Source organism: Aptenodytes patagonicus, chromosome 18, assembly GCF_965638725.1.
Source record: "Aptenodytes patagonicus chromosome 18, bAptPat1.pri.cur, whole genome shotgun sequence".
In the NCBI taxonomy this organism is placed as follows: domain Eukaryota; kingdom Metazoa; phylum Chordata; class Aves; order Sphenisciformes; family Spheniscidae; genus Aptenodytes; species Aptenodytes patagonicus.
The window spans coordinates 1,667,305-1,693,762 of NC_134966.1; positions in this window are offsets into that span (position 1 = coordinate 1,667,305).

The window sequence follows — 26,458 nt, forward strand, 5'->3', positions numbered from 1 at the left end:
GACCTGGGCAACTAGCCCTGGGTGGCCCTGCTTGAGCAGAGGGCTTGGCCCAGATGACCTCCAGAGGTGCCTTCCACCTCAACCTGGCTGATTCCTGGGACTTGGCCCTGAAGGCCAATCGTATCCTGGGCTGCATCACAAGAAGCGTGGCCAGCAGGTCGAGGGAGGTGATTCTGCCCCCCTGCTCTGCTCTGGTGAGACCCCCCCTGGAGCACTGCCTCCAGCTCTGGAGCCCTCAGCACAGGAAAGACACGGACCTGTTGGCGCGGGTCCAGAGGAGGGCCACAAAAATGCTCAGGGGGATGGAACACCTCTCCTGTGAAGAAAGGCTGAGAGAGGTGGGGTTGTTCAGCCTGGAGAAGAGAAGGCTTCGGGGAGACCTTCTTGCAGCCTATCAGTACTTAAAGGGGGCTGATAAAAAAGATGGCGGCAAACTTTTTGGCAGGGCCTGTTGCGACAGGACAAGGGGGAACGGCTTTAAACTAAAGGGGGGTCGATTTAGACTAGATATAAGGAAGAAATTTTTTACGCTGAGGGTGGTGAAGCACTGGCCCAGGTTGCCCAGAGAGGTGGTGGATGCCCCATGCCTGGCAACATTCAGGGTCAGGTTGGACGGGGCTCTGAGCAACCTGATCTAGTTGAAGATGCCCCTGCCCACGGCAGGGGGGTTGGACTAGGTGACCTTTAAAGGTCCCCTCCAGCCCAAACTATTCTGTGATTCTGTGATTCTATATATGCTGGGAACTCCCCAGCTAGAAAGCAGCTTGGCAGAAAAGGACCTGGGGGACCCCAAGTTGAACATGAGCCACCAATGTGCCCCTGCTGCAAAGAGGGCTAACGGCAACCTGGGCTGCATTAGACAGCCAGTAGGTCGAGGGAGGTGATCCTCCAAGTCACTCAGCAGGGGTGAGGCCACACCTAGAGCGCTGTGTTCTGGCCTCCTTCTTCTTGTGCTGGGCTCCCCAGGAACCCTCTTGCTGCTGTGCCTGGAGACGTGTGCCACCTCAGGCCAGAGCGACGTGACGGGGCCCTGGGAAGACACGGCCAAGGCCTCGGTGCCTGGCTTGAAGCGCCGATGCCGAGCACACGACAGAAGACGTGGGGGACGGAGCGGGAAGTGGCACTGTGGTAAGCCCCGAGGCGTGTGCCAGGGCTGCAGGGCTGCTGGGGCGAGCGCTGCAGGCGAGGATGGCCTATGGTGACATCCCCCAGCGGTGGACTGTGACGTCCCCCAGCCATGCACTGTGACATCGCGGCCCTCGCTGCTTATAGTCGGGCGCCCAGCCTCTCCCAGCCGGCTCGTGCCTTCACTCCAGCTGAGCATTTCGGCGAGGCTTGGAGTGTGGAGCAAGCCTGTGGCTCGGTGCTGGGCTTGTGCCCTGGCAACTGGTGGCTGCAGCTCTCAGCGCCCATCCCCGGAGCCACTGCAGGTTTTTCCCTGGCCCTGCCTGGTTCAGGCAGCCGGGGCACCCAGGAGGCGCGCTCGCCGCAGCAGAGGTGAGCTGTGCGGGCAGACTTCACCCTGGGGAGCTGGGTGGGTTTCCTTCTTGAGGGACCTGGCCTTCTCTTCCACCCCTCCCCGGGCCAGCCAGTGACCGTGGCCTCTCTTCCTCTTCTAGCGGGACACCCGCCGCTGCAGCGTCGGAGAGGAGGAGTCGGCCATCCCCACCAGCTCTCCCCAGCCCACCGCAGCGCGTGCTGAGCATGGCCACGGCCTCGGAGGACCGCTGCCCGATATGCCTCGACACCTGGGACAACGCAGCCTGTACCATGCCGTGCCTCCACCGCTTCTGTTTCAACTGTATCCGGCGGTGGGCAGAGACCAAGCCCGAGTGCCCCCTCTGCAAGAGGAGGGTGACTTCCATCCGGCACTCGCTGCGGGGGGACGAATTTGAAGAGTTCCCCATAAGACCGCCTGCGGCATCGCTGGGCAGCGCCCAAGAGGAGGGAGCTTACGGACTGCCAGCGCCAAGAGCACCCAGGGAACACCAACCGTGGAATCCGGATCCAGGGTTCGTGGGCGGCCTTCCCCCCTGGGCCTGGGGGAGCCTTTTCCGGAACCACCCAGGTCTCTTCCAGCTCCTGCGGCCCTGGCTGCGTCAGGAGCTGGGGCGCATCTTTGGGGAAGAGCATTCTCAGGTGCTCATGCTGGAACACATGATCCAGAATGTCCTGCCCGTCATGGGCCTGCAGGAAGAGGACCTGGTCGAGTCGCTGCAGGCCGACCTCGGAAGCCGCACGACAACGTTCGTGCGAGGACTCATTCGGTCCACCGTGGAACGGTGCAGGAGGGCAGCCTACCACCTCCAGCTCCACGACGCCATCCGTGCTGCCAGGCAGTCAGAGGACAACCCCGGGGGCGTCATCTGCTCCGCTGCCTTCATGAGGTGGCGGGAGGGCAGCCCTGTGGCCAGCACAAGCTGGGCTGCCTACCAAGAGAGACGGGAGGGCAACTTCACGGCCAGAACCACCACCACTGGCTTCCAAGGGAGAGGAGAGGGCCGCCTTGTGACCAGCACCAGCTGGGTTGACTGCCGAGGGGGACGGGACCGCAGCCCCTTGGCCAGCACCAGCTCTGCTGCCTCCCGAGGGGGACGGGACCGCAGCCCCTTGGCCAGCACCAGCCCCGCTGCCTCCCGAGGGGGACGGGACCGCAGCCCCTTGGCCAGCACCAGCCCCGCTGCCTCCCGAGGGGGACAGGAGCTCAGCCCCGTGGCCAGCACCAGCACCGCTGCCTCCCGAGGGGGACAGGAGCTCAGCCCCGTGGCCAGCACCAGCTCCGCTGCCTCCCGAGAGGGGACTCCTGCGCCCGGACCAGCCCCCTCCAGCAGCGCTGCGGCAGCGGACGCAGGCGAACTCCCGGGCACCTCGACCGCTGCTCTTCGGGGGGGTCCCAGCTGCCCCGCCTCCGTCCCCGCTCCCATCCCAGGGGAGCAAGAAGAGCTGCACAAGGAGCCGGGGGAGGCTGCGGCAGGTGCCTCTGCTCCCAGCCAGGCCAGGGGCTGCTCACGTCGGGCGCCCCGGCGCCCTCTGAAGAGGAAGGCTAGCAGCTCCGAGGACTCTGCCGCGCCCGCCAGGAAGCCACCCCGCCGGTGATGCTAGAGGGCGGCCCCGGCAGCTGGCGAAAGGAGGGCCGGGCCAGCAGCGGGGCCACGCGCCGACCCCCACAGGGTCTGCTCAGTACTCGAAGACCTAGCTCTCCCAGAAAATAAAGACACGAAAATGACAGAAAGAGTCTAAGTATTATTAACAACGCGGCTGGCATCGTTATCCCCACGTGTGCTGCTTTCTCCCCCTTTTCCTGGTGCTCGGCCCACCTTTTCCTCTCAGCTCCACTGGGCCCTAAGGCCTACGGGGTCAGTCTGGTGGGAGAGGGGCTACGGCGATGGACGTCAGCCATTGCCTTGGGCCATGCCAGCTGGATGGTGTCTCTAGCACCTCCTGAGGCCTATGGGGTCAGTCTGGTTTGGAGAGGGGCTATGGCGATGGACATGGGACCTGGGCAACTAGCCCTGGGTGGCCCTGCTTGAGCAGAGGGCTTGGCCCAGATGACCTCCAGAGGTGCCTTCCACCTCAACCTGGCTGATTCCTGGGACTTGGCCCTGAAGGCCAATCGTATCCTGGGCTGCATCACAAGAAGCGTGGCCAGCAGGTCGAGGGAGGTGATTCTGCCCCCCTGCTCTGCTCTGGTGAGACCCCACCCGGAGCACTGCCTCCAGCTCTGGAGCCCTCAGCACAGGAAAGACACGGACCTGTTGGCGCGGGTCCAGAGGAGGGCCACAAAAATGCTCAGGGGGATGGAACACCTCTCCTGTGAAGAAAGGCTGAGAGAGGTGGGGTTGTTCAGCCTGGAGAAGAGAAGGCTTCGGGGAGACCTTCTTGCAGCCTATCAGTACTTAAAGGGGGCTTATAAAAAAGATGGCGGCAAACTTTTTGGCAGGGCCTGTTGCGACAGGACAAGGGGGAACGGCTTTAAACTAAAGGGGGGTCGATTTAGACTAGATATAAGGAAGAAATTTTTTACGCTGAGGGTGGTGAAGCACTGGCCCAGGTTGCCCAGAGAGGTGGTGGATGCCCCATGCCTGGCAACATTCAGGGTCAGGTTGGACGGGGCTCTGAGCAACCTGATCTAGTTGAAGATGCCCCTGCCCACGGCAGGGGGGTTGGACTAGGTGACCTTTAAAGGTCCCCTCCAGCCCAAACTATTCTGTGATTCTGTGATTCTATATATGCTGGGAACTCCCCAGCTAGAAAGCAGCTTGGCAGAAAAGGACCTGGGGGACCCCAAGTTGAACATGAGCCACCAATGTGCCCCTGCTGCAAAGAGGGCTAACGGCAACCTGGGCTGCATTAGACAGCCAGTAGGTCGAGGGAGGTGATCCTCCAAGTCACTCAGCAGGGGTGAGGCCACACCTAGAGCGCTGTGTTCTGGCCTCCTTCTTCTTGTGCTGGGCTCCCCAGGAACCCTCTTGCTGCTGTGCCTGGAGACGTGTGCCACCTCAGGCCAGAGCGACGTGACGGGGCCCTGGGAAGACACGGCCAAGGCCTCGGTGCCTGGCTTGAAGCGCCGATGCCGAGCACACGACAGAAGACGTGGGGGACGGAGCGGGAAGTGGCACTGTGGTAAGCCCCGAGGCGTGTGCCAGGGCTGCAGGGCTGCTGGGGCGAGCGCTGCAGGCGAGGATGGCCTATGGTGACATCCCCCAGCGGTGGACTGTGACGTCCCCCAGCCATGCACTGTGACATCGCGGCCCTCGCTGCTTATAGTCGGGCGCCCAGCCTCTCCCAGCCGGCTCGTGCCTTCACTCCAGCTGAGTATTTCGGCGAGGCTTGGAGTGTGGAGCAAGCCTGTGGCTCGGTGCTGGGCTTGTGCCCTGGCAACTGGTGGCTGCAGCTCTCAGCGCCCATCCCCGGAGCCACTGCAGGTTTTTCCCTGGCCCTGCCTGGTTCAGGCAGCCGGGGCACCCAGGAGGCGCGCTCGCCGCAGCAGAGGTGAGCTGTGCGGGCAGACTTCACCCTGGGGAGCTGGGTGGGTTTCCTTCTTGAGGGACCTGGCCTTCTCTTCCACCCCTCCCCGGGCCAGCCAGTGACCGTGGCCTCTCTTCCTCTTCTAGCGGGACACCCGCCGCTGCAGCGTCGGAGAGGAGGAGTCGGCCATCCCCACCAGCTCTCCCCAGCCCACCGCAGCGCGTGCTGAGCATGGCCACGGCCTCGGAGGACCGCTGCCCGATATGCCTCGACACCTGGGACAACGCAGCCTGTACCATGCCGTGCCTCCACCGCTTCTGTTTCAACTGTATCCGGCGGTGGGCAGAGACCAAGCCCGAGTGCCCCCTCTGCAAGAGGAGGGTGACTTCCATCCGGCACTCGCTGCGGGGGGACGAATTTGAAGAGTTCCCCATAAGACCGCCTGCGGCATCGCTGGGCAGCGCCCAAGAGGAGGGAGCTTACGGACTGCCAGCGCCAAGAGCACCCAGGGAACACCAACCGTGGAATCCGGATCCAGGGTTCGTGGGCGGCCTTCCCCCCTGGGCCTGGGGGAGCCTTTTCCGGAACCACCCAGGTCTCTTCCAGCTCCTGCGGCCCTGGCTGCGTCAGGAGCTGGGGCGCATCTTTGGGGAAGAGCATTCTCAGGCGCTCATGCTGGAACACATGATCCAGAATGTCCTGCCCGTCATGGGCCTGCAGGAAGAGGACCTGGTCGAGTCGCTGCAGGCCGACCTCGGAAGCCGCACGACAACGTTCGTGCGAGGACTCATTCGGTCCACCGTGGAACGGTGCAGGAGGGCAGCCTACCACCTCCAGCTCCACGACGCCATCCGTGCTGCCAGGCAGTCAGAGGACAACCCCGGGGGCGTCATCTGCTCCGCTGCCTTCATGAGGTGGCGGGAGGGCAGCCCTGTGGCCAGCACAAGCTGGGCTGCCTACCAAGAGAGACGGGAGGGCAACTTCACGGCCAGAACCACCACCACTGGCTTCCAAGGGAGAGGAGAGGGCCGCCTTGTGACCAGCACCAGCTGGGTTGACTGCCGAGGGGGACGGGACCGCAGCCCCTTGGCCAGCACCAGCTCTGCTGCCTCCCGAGGGAGACGGGACCGCAGCCCCTTGGCCAGCACCAGCCCCGCTGCCTCCCGAGGGGGACGGGACCGCAGCCCCTTGGCCAGCACCAGCCCCGCTGCCTCCCGAGGGGGACGGGACCGCAGCCCCTTGGCCAGCACCAGCCCCGCTGCCTCCCGAGGGGGACAGGAGCTCAGCCCCGTGGCCAGCACCAGCACCGCTGCCTCCCGAGGGGGACAGGAGCTCAGCCCCGTGGCCAGCACCAGCTCCGCTGCCTCCCGAGAGGGGACTCCTGCGCCCGGACCAGCCCCCTCCAGCAGCGCTGCGGCAGCGGACGCAGGCGAACTCCCGGGCACCTCGACCGCTGCTCTTCGGGGGGGTCCCAGCTGCCCCCCCTCCGTCCCCGCTCCCATCCCAGGGGAGCAAGAAGAGCTGCACAAGGAGCCAGGGGAGGCTGCGGCAGGTGCCTCTGCTCCCAGCCAGGCCAGGGGCTGCTCACGTCGGGCGCCCCGGCGCCCTCTGAAGAGGAAGGCTAGCAGCTCCGAGGACTCTGCCGCACCCGCCAGGAAGCCACCCCGCCGGTGATGCTAGAGGGCGGCCCCGGCAGCTGGCGAAAGGAGGGCCGGGCCAGCAGCGGGGCCACGCGCCGACCCCCACAGGGTCTGCTCAGTACTCGAAGACCTAGCTCTCCCAGAAAATAAAGACACGAAAATGACAGAAAGAGTCTAAGTATTATTAACAACGCGGCTGGCATCGTTATCCCCACGTGTGCTGCTTTCTCCCCCTTTTCCTGGTGCTCGGCCCACCTTTTCCTCTCAGCTCCACTGGGCCCTAAGGCCTACGGGGTCAGTCTGGTGGGAGAGGGGCTACGGCGATGGACGTCAGCCATTGCCTTGGGCCATGCCAGCTGGATGGTGTCTCTAGCACCTCCTGAGGCCTATGGGGTCAGTCTGGTTTGGAGAGGGGCTATGGCGATGGACATGGGACCTGGGCAACTAGCCCTGGGTGGCCCTGCTTGAGCAGAGGGCTTGGCCCAGATGACCTCCAGAGGTGCCTTCCACCTCAACCTGGCTGATTCCTGGGACTTGGCCCTGAAGGCCAATCGTATCCTGGGCTGCATCACAAGAAGCGTGGCCAGCAGGTCGAGGGAGGTGATTCTGCCCCCCTGCTCTGCTCTGGTGAGACCCCACCCGGAGCACTGCCTCCAGCTCTGGAGCCCTCAGCACAGGAAAGACACGGACCTGTTGGCGCGGGTCCAGAGGAGGGCCACAAAAATGCTCAGGGGGATGGAACACCTCTCCTGTGAAGAAAGGCTGAGAGAGGTGGGGTTGTTCAGCCTGGAGAAGAGAAGGCTTCGGGGAGACCTTCTTGCAGCCTATCAGTACTTAAAGGGGGCTTATAAAAAAGATGGCGGCAAACTTTTTGGCAGGGCCTGTTGCGACAGGACAAGGGGGAACGGCTTTAAACTAAAGGGGGGTCGATTTAGACTAGATATAAGGAAGAAATTTTTTACGCTGAGGGTGGTGAAGCACTGGCCCAGGTTGCCCAGAGAGGTGGTGGATGCCCCATGCCTGGCAACATTCAGGGTCAGGTTGGACGGGGCTCTGAGCAACCTGATCTAGTTGAAGATGCCCCTGCCCACGGCAGGGGGGTTGGACTAGGTGACCTTTAAAGGTCCCCTCCAGCCCAAACTATTCTGTGATTCTGTGATTCTATATATGCTGGGAACTCCCCAGCTAGAAAGCAGCTTGGCAGAAAAGGACCTGGGGGACCCCAAGTTGAACATGAGCCACCAATGTGCCCCTGCTGCAAAGAGGGCTAACGGCAACCTGGGCTGCATTAGACAGCCAGTAGGTCGAGGGAGGTGATCCTCCAAGTCACTCAGCAGGGGTGAGGCCACACCTAGAGCGCTGTGTTCTGGCCTCCTTCTTCTTGTGCTGGGCTCCCCAGGAACCCTCTTGCTGCTGTGCCTGGAGACGTGTGCCACCTCAGGCCAGAGCGACGTGACGGGGCCCTGGGAAGACACGGCCAAGGCCTCGGTGCCTGGCTTGAAGCGCCGATGCCGAGCACACGACAGAAGACGTGGGGGACGGAGCGGGAAGTGGCACTGTGGTAAGCCCCGAGGCGTGTGCCAGGGCTGCAGGGCTGCTGGGGCGAGCGCTGCAGGCGAGGATGGCCTATGGTGACATCCCCCAGCGGTGGACTGTGACGTCCCCCAGCCATGCACTGTGACATCGCGGCCCTCGCTGCTTATAGTCGGGCGCCCAGCCTCTCCCAGCCGGCTCGTGCCTTCACTCCAGCTGAGCATTTCGGCGAGGCTTGGAGTGTGGAGCAAGCCTGTGGCTCGGTGCTGGGCTTGTGCCCTGGCAACTGGTGGCTGCAGCTCTCAGCGCCCATCCCCGGAGCCACTGCAGGTTTTTCCCTGGCCCTGCCTGGTTCAGGCAGCCGGGGCACCCAGGAGGCGCGCTCGCCGCAGCAGAGGTGAGCTGTGCGGGCAGACTTCACCCTGGGGAGCTGGGTGGGTTTCCTTCTTGAGGGACCTGGCCTTCTCTTCCACCCCTCCCCGGGCCAGCCAGTGACCGTGGCCTCTCTTCCTCTTCTAGCGGGACACCCGCCGCTGCAGCGTCGGAGAGGAGGAGTCGGCCATCCCCACCAGCTCTCCCCAGCCCACCGCAGCGCGTGCTGAGCATGGCCACGGCCTCGGAGGACCGCTGCCCGATATGCCTCGACACCTGGGACAACGCAGCCTGTACCATGCCGTGCCTCCACCGCTTCTGTTTCAACTGTATCCGGCGGTGGGCAGAGACCAAGCCCGAGTGCCCCCTCTGCAAGAGGAGGGTGACTTCCATCCGGCACTCGCTGCGGGGGGACGAATTTGAAGAGTTCCCCATAAGACCGCCTGCGGCATCGCTGGGCAGCGCCCAAGAGGAGGGAGCTTACGGACTGCCAGCGCCAAGAGCACCCAGGGAACACCAACCGTGGAATCCGGATCCAGGGTTCGTGGGCGGCCTTCCCCCCTGGGCCTGGGGGAGCCTTTTCCGGAACCACCCAGGTCTCTTCCAGCTCCTGCGGCCCTGGCTGCGTCAGGAGCTGGGGCGCATCTTTGGGGAAGAGCATTCTCAGGTGCTCATGCTGGAACACATGATCCAGAATGTCCTGCCCGTCATGGGCCTGCAGGAAGAGGACCTGGTCGAGTCGCTGCAGGCCGACCTCGGAAGCCGCACGACAACGTTCGTGCGAGGACTCATTCGGTCCACCGTGGAACGGTGCAGGAGGGCAGCCTACCACCTCCAGCTCCACGACGCCATCCGTGCTGCCAGGCAGTCAGAGGACAACCCCGGGGGCGTCATCTGCTCCGCTGCCTTCATGAGGTGGCGGGAGGGCAGCCCTGTGGCCAGCACAAGCTGGGCTGCCTACCAAGAGAGACGGGAGGGCAACTTCACGGCCAGAACCACCACCACTGGCTTCCAAGGGAGAGGAGAGGGCCGCCTTGTGACCAGCACCAGCTGGGTTGACTGCCGAGGGGGACGGGACCGCAGCCCCTTGGCCAGCACCAGCTCTGCTGCCTCCCGAGGGGGACGGGACCGCAGCCCCTTGGCCAGCACCAGCCCCGCTGCCTCCCGAGGGGGACGGGACCGCAGCCCCTTGGCCAGCACCAGCCCCGCTGCCTCCCGAGGGGGACAGGAGCTCAGCCCCGTGGCCAGCACCAGCACCGCTGCCTCCCGAGGGGGACAGGAGCTCAGCCCCGTGGCCAGCACCAGCTCCGCTGCCTCCCGAGAGGGGACTCCTGCGCCCGGACCAGCCCCCTCCAGCAGCGCTGCGGCAGCGGACGCAGGCGAACTCCCGGGCACCTCGACCGCTGCTCTTCGGGGGGGTCCCAGCTGCCCCGCCTCCGTCCCCGCTCCCATCCCAGGGGAGCAAGAAGAGCTGCACAAGGAGCCGGGGGAGGCTGCGGCAGGTGCCTCTGCTCCCAGCCAGGCCAGGGGCTGCTCACGTCGGGCGCCCCGGCGCCCTCTGAAGAGGAAGGCTAGCAGCTCCGAGGACTCTGCCGCACCCGCCAGGAAGCCACCCCGCCGGTGATGCTAGAGGGCGGCCCCGGCAGCTGGCGAAAGGAGGGCCGGGCCAGCAGCGGGGCCACGCGCCGACCCCCACAGGGTCTGCTCAGTACTCGAAGACCTAGCTCTCCCAGAAAATAAAGACACGAAAATGACAGAAAGAGTCTAAGTATTATTAACAACGCGGCTGGCATCGTTATCCCCACGTGTGCTGCTTTCTCCCCCTTTTCCTGGTGCTCGGCCCACCTTTTCCTCTCAGCTCCACTGGGCCCTAAGGCCTACGGGGTCAGTCTGGTGGGAGAGGGGCTACGGCGATGGACGTCAGCCATTGCCTTGGGCCATGCCAGCTGGATGGTGTCTCTAGCACCTCCTGAGGCCTATGGGGTCAGTCTGGTTTGGAGAGGGGCTATGGCGATGGACATGGGACCTGGGCAACTAGCCCTGGGTGGCCCTGCTTGAGCAGAGGGCTTGGCCCAGATGACCTCCAGAGGTGCCTTCCACCTCAACCTGGCTGATTCCTGGGACTTGGCCCTGAAGGCCAATCGTATCCTGGGCTGCATCACAAGAAGCGTGGCCAGCAGGTCGAGGGAGGTGATTCTGCCCCCCTGCTCTGCTCTGGTGAGACCCCCCCTGGAGCACTGCCTCCAGCTCTGGAGCCCTCAGCACAGGAAAGACACGGACCTGTTGGCGCGGGTCCAGAGGAGGGCCACAAAAATGCTCAGGGGGATGGAACACCTCTCCTGTGAAGAAAGGCTGAGAGAGGTGGGGTTGTTCAGCCTGGAGAAGAGAAGGCTTCGGGGAGACCTTCTTGCAGCCTATCAGTACTTAAAGGGGGCTTATAAAAAAGATGGCGGCAAACTTTTTGGCAGGGCCTGTTGCGACAGGACAAGGGGGAACGGCTTTAAACTAAAGGGGGGGTCGATTTAGACTAGATATAAGGAAGAAATTTTTTACGCTGAGGGTGGTGAAGCACTGGCCCAGGTTGCCCAGAGAGGTGGTGGATGCCCCATGCCTGGCAACATTCAGGGTCAGGTTGGACGGGGCTCTGAGCAACCTGATCTAGTTGAAGATGCCCCTGCCCACGGCAGGGGGGTTGGACTAGGTGACCTTTAAAGGTCCCCTCCAGCCCAAACTATTCTGTGATTCTGTGATTCTATATATGCTGGGAACTCCCCAGCTAGAAAGCAGCTTGGCAGAAAAGGACCTGGGGGACCCCAAGTTGAACATGAGCCACCAATGTGCCCCTGCTGCAAAGAGGGCTAACGGCAACCTGGGCTGCATTAGACAGCCAGTAGGTCGAGGGAGGTGATCCTCCAAGTCACTCAGCAGTGGTGAGGCCACACCTAGAGCGCTGTGTTCTGGCCTCCTTCTTCTTGTGCTGGGCTCCCCAGGAACCCTCTTGCTGCTGTGCCTGGAGACGTGTGCCACCTCAGGCCAGAGCGACGTGACGGGGCCCTGGGAAGACACGGCCAAGGCCTCGGTGCCTGGCTTGAAGCGCCGATGCCGAGCACACGACAGAAGACGTGGGGGACGGAGCGGGAAGTGGCACTGTGGTAAGCCCCGAGGCGTGTGCCAGGGCTGCAGGGCTGCTGGGGCGAGCGCTGCAGGCGAGGATGGCCTATGGTGACATCCCCCAGCGGTGGACTGTGACGTCCCCCAGCCATGCACTGTGACATCGCGGCCCTCGCTGCTTATAGTCGGGCGCCCAGCCTCTCCCAGCCGGCTCGTGCCTTCACTCCAGCTGAGCATTTCGGCGAGGCTTGGAGTGTGGAGCAAGCCTGTGGCTCGGTGCTGGGCTTGTGCCCTGGCAACTGGTGGCTGCAGCTCTCAGCGCCCATCCCCGGAGCCACTGCAGGTTTTTCCCTGGCCCTGCCTGGTTCAGGCAGCCGGGGCACCCAGGAGGCGCGCTCGCCGCAGCAGAGGTGAGCTGTGCGGGCAGACTTCACCCTGGGGAGCTGGGTGGGTTTCCTTCTTGAGGGACCTGGCCTTCTCTTCCACCCCTCCCCGGGCCAGCCAGTGACCGTGGCCTCTCTTCCTCTTCTAGCGGGACACCCGCCGCTGCAGCGTCGGAGAGGAGGAGTCGGCCATCCCCACCAGCTCTCCCCAGCCCACCGCAGCGCGTGCTGAGCATGGCCACGGCCTCGGAGGACCGCTGCCCGATATGCCTCGACACCTGGGACAACGCAGCCTGTACCATGCCGTGCCTCCACCGCTTCTGTTTCAACTGTATCCGGCGGTGGGCAGAGACCAAGCCCGAGTGCCCCCTCTGCAAGAGGAGGGTGACTTCCATCCGGCACTCGCTGCGGGGGGACGAATTTGAAGAGTTCCCCATAAGACCGCCTGCGGCATCGCTGGGCAGCGCCCAAGAGGAGGGAGCTTACGGACTGCCAGCGCCAAGAGCACCCAGGGAACACCAACCGTGGAATCCGGATCCAGGGTTCGTGGGCGGCCTTCCCCCCTGGGCCTGGGGGAGCCTTTTCCGGAACCACCCAGGTCTCTTCCAGCTCCTGCGGCCCTGGCTGCGTCAGGAGCTGGGGCGCATCTTTGGGGAAGAGCATTCTCAGGCGCTCATGCTGGAACACATGATCCAGAATGTCCTGCCCGTCATGGGCCTGCAGGAAGAGGACCTGGTCGAGTCGCTGCAGGCCGACCTCGGAAGCCGCACGACAACGTTCGTGCGAGGACTCATTCGGTCCACCATGGAACGGTGCAGGAGGGCAGCCTACCACCTCCAGCTCCACGACGCCATCCGTGCTGCCAGGCAGTCAGAGGACAACCCCGGGGGCGTCATCTGCTCCGCTGCCTTCATGAGGTGGCGGGAGGGCAGCCCTGTGGCCAGCACAAGCTGGGCTGCCTACCAAGAGAGACGGGAGGGCAACTTCACGGCCAGAACCACCACCACTGGCTTCCAAGGGAGAGGAGAGGGCCGCCTTGTGACCAGCACCAGCTGGGTTGACTGCCGAGGGGGACGGGACCGCAGCCCCTTGGCCAGCACCAGCTCTGCTGCCTCCCGAGGGGGACGGGACCGCAGCCCCTTGGCCAGCACCAGCCCCGCTGCCTCCCGAGGGGGACGGGACCGCAGCCCCTTGGCCAGCACCAGCCCCGCTGCCTCCCGAGGGGGACAGGAGCTCAGCCCCGTGGCCAGCACCAGCACCGCTGCCTCCCGAGGGGGACAGGAGCTCAGCCCCGTGGCCAGCACCAGCTCCGCTGCCTCCCGAGAGGGGACTCCTGCGCCCGGACCAGCCCCCTCCAGCAGCGCTGCGGCAGCGGACGCAGGCGAACTCCCGGGCACCTCGACCGCTGCTCTTCGGGGGGGTCCCAGCTGCCCCCCCTCCGTCCCCGCTCCCATCCCAGGGGAGCAAGAAGAGCTGCACAAGGAGCCGGGGGAGGCTGCGGCAGGTGCCTCTGCTCCCAGCCAGGCCAGGGGCTGCTCACGTCGGGCGCCCCGGCGCCCTCTGAAGAGGAAGGCTAGCAGCTCCGAGGACTCTGCCGCACCCGCCAGGAAGCCACCCCGCCGGTGATGCTAGAGGGCGGCCCCGGCAGCTGGCGAAAGGAGGGCCGGGCCAGCAGCGGGGCCACGCGCCGACCCCCACAGGGTCTGCTCAGTACTCGAAGACCTAGCTCTCCCAGAAAATAAAGACACGAAAATGACAGAAAGAGTCTAAGTATTATTAACAACGCGGCTGGCATCGTTATCCCCACGTGTGCTGCTTTCTCCCCCTTTTCCTGGTGCTCGGCCCACCTTTTCCTCTCAGCTCCACTGGGCCCTAAGGCCTACGGGGTCAGTCTGGTGGGAGAGGGGCTACGGCGATGGACGTCAGCCATTGCCTTGGGCCATGCCAGCTGGATGGTGTCTCTAGCACCTCCTGAGGCCTATGGGGTCAGTCTGGTTTGGAGAGGGGCTATGGCGATGGACATGGGACCTGGGCAACTAGCCCTGGGTGGCCCTGCTTGAGCAGAGGGCTTGGCCCAGATGACCTCCAGAGGTGCCTTCCACCTCAACCTGGCTGATTCCTGGGACTTGGCCCTGAAGGCCAATCGTATCCTGGGCTGCATCACAAGAAGCGTGGCCAGCAGGTCGAGGGAGGTGATTCTGCCCCCCTGCTCTGCTCTGGTGAGACCCCACCCGGAGCACTGCCTCCAGCTCTGGAGCCCTCAGCACAGGAAAGACACGGACCTGTTGGCGCGGGTCCAGAGGAGGGCCACAAAAATGCTCAGGGGGATGGAACACCTCTCCTGTGAAGAAAGGCTGAGAGAGGTGGGGTTGTTCAGCCTGGAGAAGAGAAGGCTTCGGGGAGACCTTCTTGCAGCCTATCAGTACTTAAAGGGGGCTTATAAAAAAGATGGCGGCAAACTTTTTGGCAGGGCCTGTTGCAACAGGACAAGGGGGAACGGCTTTAAACTAAAGGGGGGGTCGATTTAGACTAGATATAAGGAAGAAATTTTTTACGCTGAGGGTGGTGAAGCACTGGCCCAGGTTGCCCGGAGAGGTGGTGGATGCCCCATGCCTGGCAACATTCAGGGTCAGGTTGGACTGGGCTCTGAGCAACCTGATCTAGTTGAAGATGCCCCTGCCCACGGCAGGGGGGTTGGACTAGGTGACCTTTAAAGGTCCCCTCCAGCCCAAACTATTCTGTGATTCTGTGATTCTATATATGCTGGGAACTCCCCAGCTAGAAAGCAGCTTGGCAGAAAAGGACCTGGGGGACCCCAAGTTGAACATGAGCCACCAATGCGCCCCTGCTGCAAAGAGGGCTAACGGCAACCTGGGCTGCATTAGACAGCCAGTAGGTCGAGGGAGGTGATCCTCCAAGTCACTCAGCAGTGGTGAGGCCACACCTAGAGCGCTGTGTTCTGGCCTCCTTCTTCTTGTGCTGGGCTCCCCAGGAACCCTCTTGCTGCTGTGCCTGGAGACGTGTGCCACCTCAGGCCAGAGCGACGTGACGGGGCCCTGGGAAGACACGGCCAAGGCCTCGGTGCCTGGCTTGAAGCGCCGATGCCGAGCACACGACAGAAGACGTGGGGGACGGAGCGGGAAGTGGCACTGTGGTAAGCCCCGAGGCGTGTGCCAGGGCTGCAGGGCTGCTGGGGCGAGCGCTGCAGGCGAGGATGGCCTATGGTGACATCCCCCAGCGGTGGACTGTGACGTCCCCCAGCCATGCACTGTGACATCGCGGCCCTCGCTGCTTATAGTCGGGCGCCCAGCCTCTCCCAGCCGGCTCGTGCCTTCACTCCAGCTGAGCATTTCGGCGAGGCTTGGAGTGTGGAGCAAGCCTGTGGCTCGGTGCTGGGCTTGTGCCCTGGCAACTGGTGGCTGCAGCTCTCAGCGCCCATCCCCGGAGCCACTGCAGGTTTTTCCCTGGCCCTGCCTGGTTCAGGCAGCCGGGGCACCCAGGAGGCGCGCTCGCCGCAGCAGAGGTGAGCTGTGCGGGCAGACTTCACCCTGGGGAGCTGGGTGGGTTTCCTTCTTGAGGGACCTGGCCTTCTCTTCCACCCCTCCCCGGGCCAGCCAGTGACCGTGGCCTCTCTTCCTCTTCTAGCGGGACACCCGCCGCTGCAGCGTCGGAGAGGAGGAGTCGGCCATCCCCACCAGCTCTCCCCAGCCCACCGCAGCGCGTGCTGAGCATGGCCACGGCCTCGGAGGACCGCTGCCCGATATGCCTCGACACCTGGGACAACGCAGCCTGTACCATGCCGTGCCTCCACCGCTTCTGTTTCAACTGTATCCGGCGGTGGGCAGAGACCAAGCCCGAGTGCCCCCTCTGCAAGAGGAGGGTGACTTCCATCCGGCACTCGCTGCGGGGGGACGAATTTGAAGAGTTCCCCATAAGACCGCCTGCGGCATCGCTGGGCAGCGCCCAAGAGGAGGGAGCTTACGGACTGCCAGCGCCAAGAGCACCCAGGGAACACCAACCGTGGAATCCGGATCCAGGGTTCGTGGGCGGCCTTCCCCCCTGGGCCTGGGGGAGCCTTTTCCGGAACCACCCAGGTCTCTTCCAGCTCCTGCGGCCCTGGCTGCGTCAGGAGCTGGGGCGCATCTTTGGGGAAGAGCATTCTCAGGCGCTCATGCTGGAACACATGATCCAGAATGTCCTGCCCGTCATGGGCCTGCAGGAAGAGGACCTGGTCGAGTCGCTGCAGGCCGACCTAGGAAGCCGCACGACAACGTTCGTGCGAGGACTCATTCGGTCCACCGTGGAACGGTGCAGGAGGGCAGCCTACCACCTCCAGCTCCACGACGCCATCCGTGCTGCCAGGCAGTCAGAGGACAACCCCGGGGGCGTCATCTGCTCCGCTGCCTTCATGAGGTGGCGGGAGGGCAGCCCTGTGGCCAGCACAAGCTGGGCTGCCTACCAAGAGAGACGGGAGGGCAACTTCACGGCCAGAACCACCACCACTGGCTTCCAAGGGAGAGGAGAGGGCCGCCTTGTGACCAGCACCAGCTGGGTTGACTGCCGAGGGGGACGGGACCGCAGCCCCTTGGCCAGCACCAGCTCTGCTGCCTCCCGAGGGGGACGGGACCGCAGCCCCTTGGCCAGCACCAGCCCCGCTGCCTCCCGAGGGGGACGGGACCGCAGCCCCTTGGCCAGCACCAGCCCCGCTGCCTCCCGAGGGGGACAGGAGCTCAGCCCCGTGGCCAGCACCAGCACCGCTGCCTCCCGAGGGGGACAGGAGCTCAGCCCCGTGGCCAGCACCAGCTCCGCTGCCTCCCGAGAGGGGACTCCTGCGCCCGGACCAGCCCCCTCCAGCAGCGCTGCGGCAGCGGACGCAGGCGAACTCCCGGGCACCTCGACCGCTGCTCTTCGGGGGGGTCCCAGCTGCCCCCCCTCCGTCCCCGCTCCCATCCCAGGGGAGCAAGAAGAGCTGCACAAGGAGCCGGGGGAGGCTGCGGCAGGTGCCTCTGCTCCCAGCCAGGCCAGGGGCTGCTCACGTCGGGCGCCCCGGCGCCCTCTGAAGAGGAAGGCTAGCAGCTCCGAGGACTCTGCCGCGCCCGCCAGGAAGCCACCCCGCCGGTGATGCTAGAGGGCGGCCCCGGCAGCTGGCGAAAGGAGGGCCGGGCCAGCAGCGGGGCCACGCGCCGACCCCCACAGGGTCTGCTCAGTACTCGAAGACCTAGCTCTCCCAGAAAATAAAGACACCAAAATGACAGAAAGAGTCTAAGTATTATTAACAACGCGGCTGGCATCGTTATCCCCACGTGTGCTGCTTTCTCCCCCTTTTCCTGGTGCTCGGCCCACCTTTTCCTCTCAGCTCCACTGGGCCCTAAGGCCTACGGGGTCAGTCTGGTGGGAGAGGGGCTACGGCGATGGACGTCAGCCATTGCCTTGGGCCATGCCAGCTGGATGGTGTCTCTAGCACCTCCTGAGGCCTATGGGGTCAGTCTGGTTTGGAGAGGGGCTATGGCGATGGACATGGGACCTGGGCAACTAGCCCTGGGTGGCCCTGCTTGAGCAGAGGGCTTGGCCCAGATGACCTCCAGAGGTGCCTTCCACCTCACCCTGGCTGATTCCTGGGACTTGGCCCTGAAGGCCAATCGTATCCTGGGCTGCATCACAAGAAGCGTGGCCAGCAGGTCGAGGGAGGTGATTCTGCCCCCCTGCTCTGCTCTGGTGAGACCCCCCCTGGAGCACTGCCTCCAGCTCTGGAGCCCTCAGCACAGGAAAGACACGGACCTGTTGGCGCGGGTCCAGAGGAGGGCCACAAAAATGCTCAGGGGGATGGAACACCTCTCCTGTGAAGAAAGGCTGAGAGAGGTGGGGTTGTTCAGCCTGGAGAAGAGAAGGCTTCGGGGAGACCTTCTTGCAGCCTATCAGTACTTAAAGGGGGCTTATAAAAAAGATGGCGGCAAACTTTTTGGCAGGGCCTGTTGCAACAGGACAAGGGGGAACGGCTTTAAACTAAAGGGGGGGTCGATTTAGACTAGATATAAGGAAGAAATTTTTTACGCTGAGGGTGGTGAAGCACTGGCCCAGGTTGCCCGGAGAGGTGGTGGATGCCCCATGCCTGGCAACATTCAGGGTCAGGTTGGACGGGGCTCTGAGCAACCTGATCTAGTTGAAGATGCCCCTGCCCACGGCAGGGGGGTTGGACTAGGTGACCTTTAAAGGTCCCCTCCAGCCCAAACTATTCTGTGATTCTGTGATTCTATATATGCTGGGAACTCCCCAGCTAGAAAGCAGCTTGGCAGAAAAGGACCTGGGGGACCCCAAGTTGAACATGAGCCACCAATGCGCCCCTGCTGCAAAGAGGGCTAACGGCAACCTGGGCTGCATTAGACAGCCAGTAGGTCGAGGGAGGTGATCCTCCAAGTCACTCAGCAGTGGTGAGGCCACACCTAGAGCGCTGTGTTCTGGCCTCCTTCTTCTTGTGCTGGGCTCCCCAGGAACCCTCTTGCTGCTGTGCCTGGAGACGTGTGCCACCTCAGGCCAGAGCGACGTGACGGGGCCCTGGGAAGACACGGCCAAGGCCTCGGTGCCTGGCTTGAAGCGCCGATGCCGAGCACACGACAGAAGACGTGGGGGACGGAGCGGGAAGTGGCACTGTGGTAAGCCCCGAGGCGTGTGCCAGGGCTGCAGGGCTGCTGGGGCGAGCGCTGCAGGCGAGGATGGCCTATGGTGACATCCCCCAGCGGTGGACTGTGACGTCCCCCAGCCATGCACTGTGACATCGCGGCCCTCGCTGCTTATAGTCGGGCGCCCAGCCTCTCCCAGCCGGCTCGTGCCTTCACTCCAGCTGAGCATTTCGGCGAGGCTTGGAGTGTGGAGCAAGCCTGTGGCTCGGTGCTGGGCTTGTGCCCTGGCAACTGGTGGCTGCAGCTCTCAGCGCCCATCCCCGGAGCCACTGCAGGTTTTTCCCTGGCCCTGCCTGGTTCAGGCAGCCGGGGCACCCAGGAGGCGCGCTCGCCGCAGCAGAGGTGAGCTGTGCGGGCAGACTTCACCCTGGGGAGCTGGGTGGGTTTCCTTCTTGAGGGACCTGGCCTTCTCTTCCACCCCTCCCCGGGCCAGCCAGTGACCGTGGCCTCTCTTCCTCTTCTAGCGGGACACCCGCCGCTGCAGCGTCGGAGAGGAGGAGTCGGCCATCCCCACCAGCTCTCCCCAGCCCACCGCAGCGCGTGCTGAGCATGGCCACGGCCTCGGAGGACCGCTGCCCGATATGCCTCGACACCTGGGACAACGCAGCCTGTACCATGCCGTGCCTCCACCGCTTCTGTTTCAACTGTATCCGGCGGTGGGCAGAGACCAAGCCCGAGTGCCCCCTCTGCAAGAGGAGGGTGACTTCCATCCGGCACTCGCTGCGGGGGGACGAATTTGAAGAGTTCCCCATAAGACCGCCTGCGGCATCGCTGGGCAGCGCCCAAGAGGAGGGAGCTTACGGACTGCCAGCGCCAAGAGCACCCAGGGAACACCAACCGTGGAATCCGGATCCAGGGTTCGTGGGCGGCCTTCCCCCCTGGGCCTGGGGGAGCCTTTTCCGGAACCACCCAGGTCTCTTCCAGCTCCTGCGGCCCTGGCTGCGTCAGGAGCTGGGGCGCATCTTTGGGGAAGAGCATTCTCAGGCGCTCATGCTGGAACACATGATCCAGAATGTCCTGCCCGTCATGGGCCTGCAGGAAGAGGACCTGGTCGAGTCGCTGCAGGCCGACCTCGGAAGCCGCACGACAACGTTCGTGCGAGGACTCATTCGGTCCACCGTGGAACGGTGCAGGAGGGCAGCCTACCACCTCCAGCTCCACGATGCCATCCGTGCTGCCAGGCAGTCAGAGGACAACCCCGGGGGCGTCATCTGCTCCGCTGCCTTCATGAGGTGGCGGGAGGGCAGCCCTGTGGCCAGCACAAGCTGGGCTGCCTACCAAGAGAGACGGGAGGGCAACTTCACGGCCAGAACCACCACCACTGGCTTCCAAGGGAGAGGAGAGGGCCGCCTTGTGACCAGCACCAGCTGGGTTGACTGCCGAGGGGGACGGGACCGCAGCCCCTTGGCCAGCACCAGCTCTGCTGCCTCCCGAGGGGGACGGGACCGCAGCCCCTTGGCCAGCACCAGCCCCGCTGCCTCCCGAGGGGGACAGGAGCTCAGCCCCGTGGCCAGCACCAGCACCGCTGCCTCCCGAGGGGGACAGGAGCTCAGCCCCGTGGCCAGCACCAGCTCCGCTGCCTCCCGAGAGGGGACTCCTGCGCCCGGACCAGCCCCCTCCAGCAGCGCTGCGGCAGCGGACGCAGGCGAACTCCCGGGCACCTCGACCGCTGCTCTTCGGGGGGGTCCCAGCTGCCCCCCCTCCGTCCCCGCTCCCATCCCAGGGGAGCAAGAAGAGCTGCACAAGGAGCCAGGGGAGGCTGCGGCAGGTGCCTCTGCTCCCAGCCAGGCCAGGGGCTGCTCACGTCGGGCGCCCCGGCACCCTCTGAAGAGGAAGGCTAGCAGCTCCGAGGACTCTGCCGCACCCGCCAGGAAGCCACCCCGCCGGTGATGCTAGAGGGCGGCCCCGGCAGCTGGCGAAAGGAGGGCCGGGCCAGCAGCGGGGCCACGCGCCGACCCCCACAGGGTCTGCTCAGTACTCGAAGACCTAGCTCTCCCAGAAAATAAAGACACGAAAATGACAGAAAGAGTCTAAGTATTATTAACAACGCGGCTGGCATCGTTATCCCCACGTGTGCTGCTTTCTCCCCCTTTTCCTGGTGCTCGGCCCACCTTTTCCTCTCAGCTCCACTGGGCCCTAAGGCCTACGGGGTCAGTCTGGTGGGAGAGGGGCTACGGCGATGGACGTCAGCCATTGCCTTGGGCCATGCCAGCTGGATGGTGTCTCTAGCACCTCCTGAGGCCTATGGGGTCAGTCTGGTTTGGAGAGGGGCTATGGCGATGGACATGGGACCTGGGCAACTAGCCCTGGGTGGCCCTGCTTGAGCAGAGGGCTTGGCCCAGATGACCTCCAGAGGTGCCTTCCACCTCACCCTGGCTGATTCCTGGGACTTGGCCCTGAAGGCCAATCGTATCCTGGGCTGCATCACAAGAAGCGTGGCCAGCAGGTCGAGGGAGGTGATTCTGCCCCCCTGCTCTGCTCTGGTGAGACCCCCCCTGGAGCACTGCCTCCAGCTCTGGAGCCCTCAGCACAGGAAAGACACGGACCTGTTGGCGCGGGTCCAGAGGAGGGCCACAAAAATGCTCAGGGGGATGGAACACCTCTCCTGTGAAGAAAGGCTGAGAGAGGTGGGGTTGTTCAGCCTGGAGAAGAGAAGGCTTCGGGGAGACCTTCTTGCAGCCTATCAGTACTTAAAGGGGGCTTATAAAAAAGATGGCGGCAAACTTTTTGGCAGGGCCTGTTGCAACAGGACAAGGGGGAACGGCTTTAAACTAAAGGGGGGGTCGATTTAGACTAGATATAAGGAAGAAATTTTTTACGCTGAGGGTGGTGAAGCACTGGCCCAGGTTGCCCAGAGAGGTGGTGGATGCCCCATGCCTGGCAACATTCAGGGTCAGGTTGGACGGGGCTCTGAGCAACCTGATCTAGTTGAAGATGCCCCTGCCCACGGCAGGGGGGTTGGACTAGGTGACCTTTAAAGGTCCCCTCCAGCCCAAACTATTCTATGATTCTATGATTCTAAGTACTCAGGGTCCATAATGGAGTCCCGTAAATTATACCCTTAGCCACAGTATACGAGTCTGGACCCTCTCCTTTCTACTCAGCCCTGGCAGACCCAATATTGAGTCAAGCTCAGCCTGCTCAGCTCATATGTCTTTTCTGCTGCAGATAAGAATTTGTCTCCTACCCTCCTGAGCAGCAGCGGCATTGCTCAGGAGGGAATCAACATGCAACAGTGAATGAATCCTCACCAGGGCACGACAAAGAATGGTGCTTCATCTGGTGGTCTCATGATACAGTTTGTGTCAAACAAACTCCTGTTGTCATGTCTCACCTATTTTGTCCCTAAAACGTGTGCTCCTGCTGCCCACCGTGACCTAGGTCTAAGCCCTTGCACTCAGGACAATAACACTGGCATTCCAATGAGATTTTTACAGCACACAGTTTTAAATCTCCTCTTGAAATTGCATTAATTCTGCAAACTTACCATGTGGTGCTGTTACAGCTACAGCAGTTACAATCTGTAGTGAGTCTCCTGGAAATTAAATGGTATGAGACATCCTTATCGTCAGGCCGCTGTATGTGTACAGCATCACTCCTAACATATCCAGTGTAAATCTCACGGCACGTTACAATATGTAGCTCTGTATTAGACCATCTGTGCTGCTTTCCTCCTTTACACTGGGTTTTGTAGAGCAGCAATGTGAAGGTCATCAGTGCAAGTGGAAGGCTTTGCCACTGCCTTTAGCTTCACCTCTGTAGGTTTTACAGGGGGAGATTTCCAGTCACAGGGCCAAGACTTTTCTGCAGTACCCAAGGACTGCTGAGCTCTTCACCCCCTTCTTGCTCCCATTTCTTACTAGCTTATATTTGCAGGAAAGCAGACAGTTTGCCAGATCCAGCCAGAAGAGGTTCTAGCATAAAGCATGCCTTCCTGCCATTTAGTTATTTGCATTTGTTGAATTCTTAGTATTTACTTTTTTTTTCTACAGAGCTGTGATGAGTATTTGAACTGTCAGTGGTGCTGTGCTTTCTCAAACCTTTCATCTGAGCCTTGACAAGCAGAGTTTTTGGAGAAGAATTAAATGAGGAGCAAACACCAATGCTGCCAGGGACCAGCATAGAAGTTTCACCACGCTCTACTTTGTATGATTTACACTGTTGGGTCTGATTTGTGACACAGTAAAATGACAGTGGCAATATTTGTTTATTTGCTCACTGAAACAGTGTTTTACCGTGCTGAAGCAGTACAGCTTATACCTCTGCTTCTGCTGAAGTAGTTACTTACATCAGAACAGAAGTGTAAGCCCCTATTTTTATGCACTTACATTATTAACCTATCCTAGCAATTACCGCATGAGAACCTGTGATATACTGTATCCCTTATCCCGAGGATGGGAAATTCCTTTTATTTCTTCTGTTAGGACTAACATGTAAAACACCATTGAGACTTACTCAATAAACTGAAGTCATTTTTCTTCTGCAGCTAACGGGAGTGCTGGGGTTTGACACGGCGCAGAAATGGTTAAGCTCCTGTAGCATAGCAACTCATCTGTAATTAAGGGCATCTGTCTATAAAATATCCTCCTCTATTATGGGCTGTCGTGCTGACAGGTGCTAATAGCTGCCATTAGCTGAGGTTTTGCTCCCAGACAATGACAGAGCTCGTTAGAGGCAGTGACTCTGCCAATCCCTCCTGGGACCAGGGGACCACTGGGCCCTTTGTGCGATGGGCACCAGGTCTCCAGAGTGGTGGCCCTGGGCTCATGGCAGGGCTTGGTGTGCCCATGGCAGAGCAGGCTGGTGGCCTGCACCTATTAAATGCAGACTGCCAGCTGGAGCACAAAACCCCATGCTTCTGGGGGACTGGAAGTGGCCGATACAATACTAAGAAATACCAATTTCTTTATGTTTCACAAGTGTTCTTGAAAATTCTTGGAAAGGCAATTTGACTTGTGCCTGCAAATCTCCTTAGGCCTGCACAGCATTAACAGCTACACTTTGTTCTCTAAACAAGTTGGATTTTGCTCTTTGCTAATCTGAAGGGGGTCAAGGGTAAAATTTTGACCAACTTTATATTCCAAGGGGGACTCCAGGGAGAAGTTAGAGCAGCCTAAAGAGGGACAGCCACATTCCGGAAATAACTCTTGTTCTCTCAGCACAGGGAACAAAATGGGCACCCTTGGAGCAAGATGTTTATTCTGAACATCAGACAATTTTTTTTCCAGAGCTTGAAACAACTCTTACTGGCTTCCAGGAAAACTTTACAAGGGTACTTTAAAGGAAGCCAGCAACTTTAAGGTAATGGTTGCCACTGGACTTCTCACAAGCACCAGCAGGCAAGGAGAACCTGGGAGAGTCAATCCAAACTTCAAGGTTTATTTTAAGGCCCGAAGGAACCCTGTGCCATGTAATACTGTTTTAACTTTTTCAGCTTTCACTTATCTAGCTTCATCTTCCCACTGTTAGAATGATTAAAAAAAAAATCTTTCAAGTATGACTACAAGAGCAATAGCAAAATATGTTTTTCCTTCTCCATGCATCAGATCAAATGTGCTGCTGAAATTTGCCAGGTTTCTTATAATTGGTAGTATGCAGCTTATTAGCTTTTGGTAGAATCATTACCAGGGTCTATTCATGCCATTTATGGAGTCCCTCACCTTGTCAAGCCTTTGTATGATGAGGTGGTGTCTCATCAACAGTATCACACAATTTGAATTGAAAGCTGAGCTCCAGTGAGCCATTATTGTTGGCTTGCTAGAAATCCAACATGCTGTAACAATTTCTTTTGCTGTAGATAAATAGCCCTGTAAATAATGTCACCAAAGCTCGCTGTTGCTTCAGGATGGATGTTTCCAGCTGTGGAAAACAAACATCTTGGCTATGGTTTGTTGCTTTATTGCAAGAGATGCTGCCCATTGTTTAGCTTTGGCCTTTACATAGCAGTGGGAGGTCACTGTCCTGTGACTCCCTTTATATGACTTTTGTTCAGAAAATATTTTTGAAGATTTCTGAGACTATCTGTGATTCATGCCAATAAGGCCTAATTTGTCATACACAAACATTTCCACTTTGTAGCGATTTCCCTGATCTCTGGGTAAAAGCAAAGAACACAGTGGAAGCTTTTATTTTCCATGAAGAGCAGAAGCATTTTAACGGTCAAGTTTTGCTTTTCATACTCCACATCTCATAGGTGAAACCGGGACAACTCAACACGGCATTGTCAAGCAGTCTGGATCAGAAAAAACAGGCATGCAGGCAGGAATAATCTGATGGGAGAAACAATCTGAAAGATTTTTTTCTGATGCTTGGAATCTGCAGTAAGCATTGGGGATCTATCTCTAGACTGGTATTGCCAAAGTGGTCAGACAATATTTAAGTTTGTCGCAGCTAAACAGATAAAGTTTAACTGACAGTAGCCAATATGGGTAAGTGCAACGCATACTGCTCCACGAGCAAATAGCAGCCAGCGTGATGGGATTGACCAGGGCAAAAGTCAATCATGAGAACTGGAAAAGCCAGATATTAGATAAACATCTCAGCACGATCGGGCTTGCTGGGATAGAGACAGTAAGAAATACATATTTTATCCCCAGATTGTGCAATTGCATTAAGTTTCCATACCCCACCCTGATGAATTCCTCAACCCTCAGAGTCATCACCATCTCCCAACAAATTGTCTTTATCCTAATTTAATCATTAACAGCTGGACAAGGTGCACTGTGTGTCAGAGCCCAAGCAGCCAGCTTCACCAGGACTGCTCCTAGATGAGTGCTGGGTCATGCCTGACAGCAGCCAAAACCAGGACACTTCTACATCTTGCCACATGAAGAACATGAAGGATCTATTCCAGAAGAAAAGTAGAATTATGTCAACAGCCCAGTGAAGCATTGTGCTCACATATAATGTATTGGTGCTGGTTTTGAACTAAAGAAGTATCTCATGTAGAAATGCTGTATATATTTTTGATAATCAAGTGTTTCTTAGAGTAGAAGTCAAATCATAGCACCTGGCTATAAATGCAGCTTAGATCCTGACAATAGACTGTGAAAAACAAATCAAGAGATGGTTTCTCATTAGCTTAACTCCCACTGAACAGGAAAATCCATCCCTAATGCCTTCATTAACAGTCATTTCATAATGACCCTGGACAAACCTTTCATCAGGACTTGGCCAAGGCACTGTATGGAAGGACTTAAGGGCAAGATGTTTTAGGTCTTTCAGACTCCACCAGCAGAAAGTTCCTTTATTACCAAGCCTGTTGGTAGCAGCAGCGGTCTGCACTGCATGGACCTAGCGAATAGATTAGCATTTATGTCTCATTTAGCAATTATTATTCCTTCTAGTCTTCCTCACTTTTCACAGTAGCATTCCCATCAGAGGCCCTCAGAAGTACCCTCCCAGCACTGCAGGAGATACTTTTGCTTTGGCTCACACGGTCTGTGTGGCAAGGCAGGCGTTCACATGTGCTTTACTACTGATCCTAGCTGTACTGCCACAATACAGCTGTCAATCTCTTACCTGCTGGCAGAGGATTATAGCAGCTTTCCAACACGGAAAAAGCATGGGATGGACTAACATAGAATCATAGAATAGTTTGGGCTGGAGGGGACCTTTAAAGGTCACCTAGTCCAACCCCCCTGCCGTGGGCAGGGGCATCTTCAACTAGATCAGGTTGCTCAGAGCCCCGTCCAACCTGACCCTGAATGTTGCCAGGCATGGGGCATCCACCACCTCTCTGGGCAACCTGGGCCAGTGCTTCACCACCCTCAGC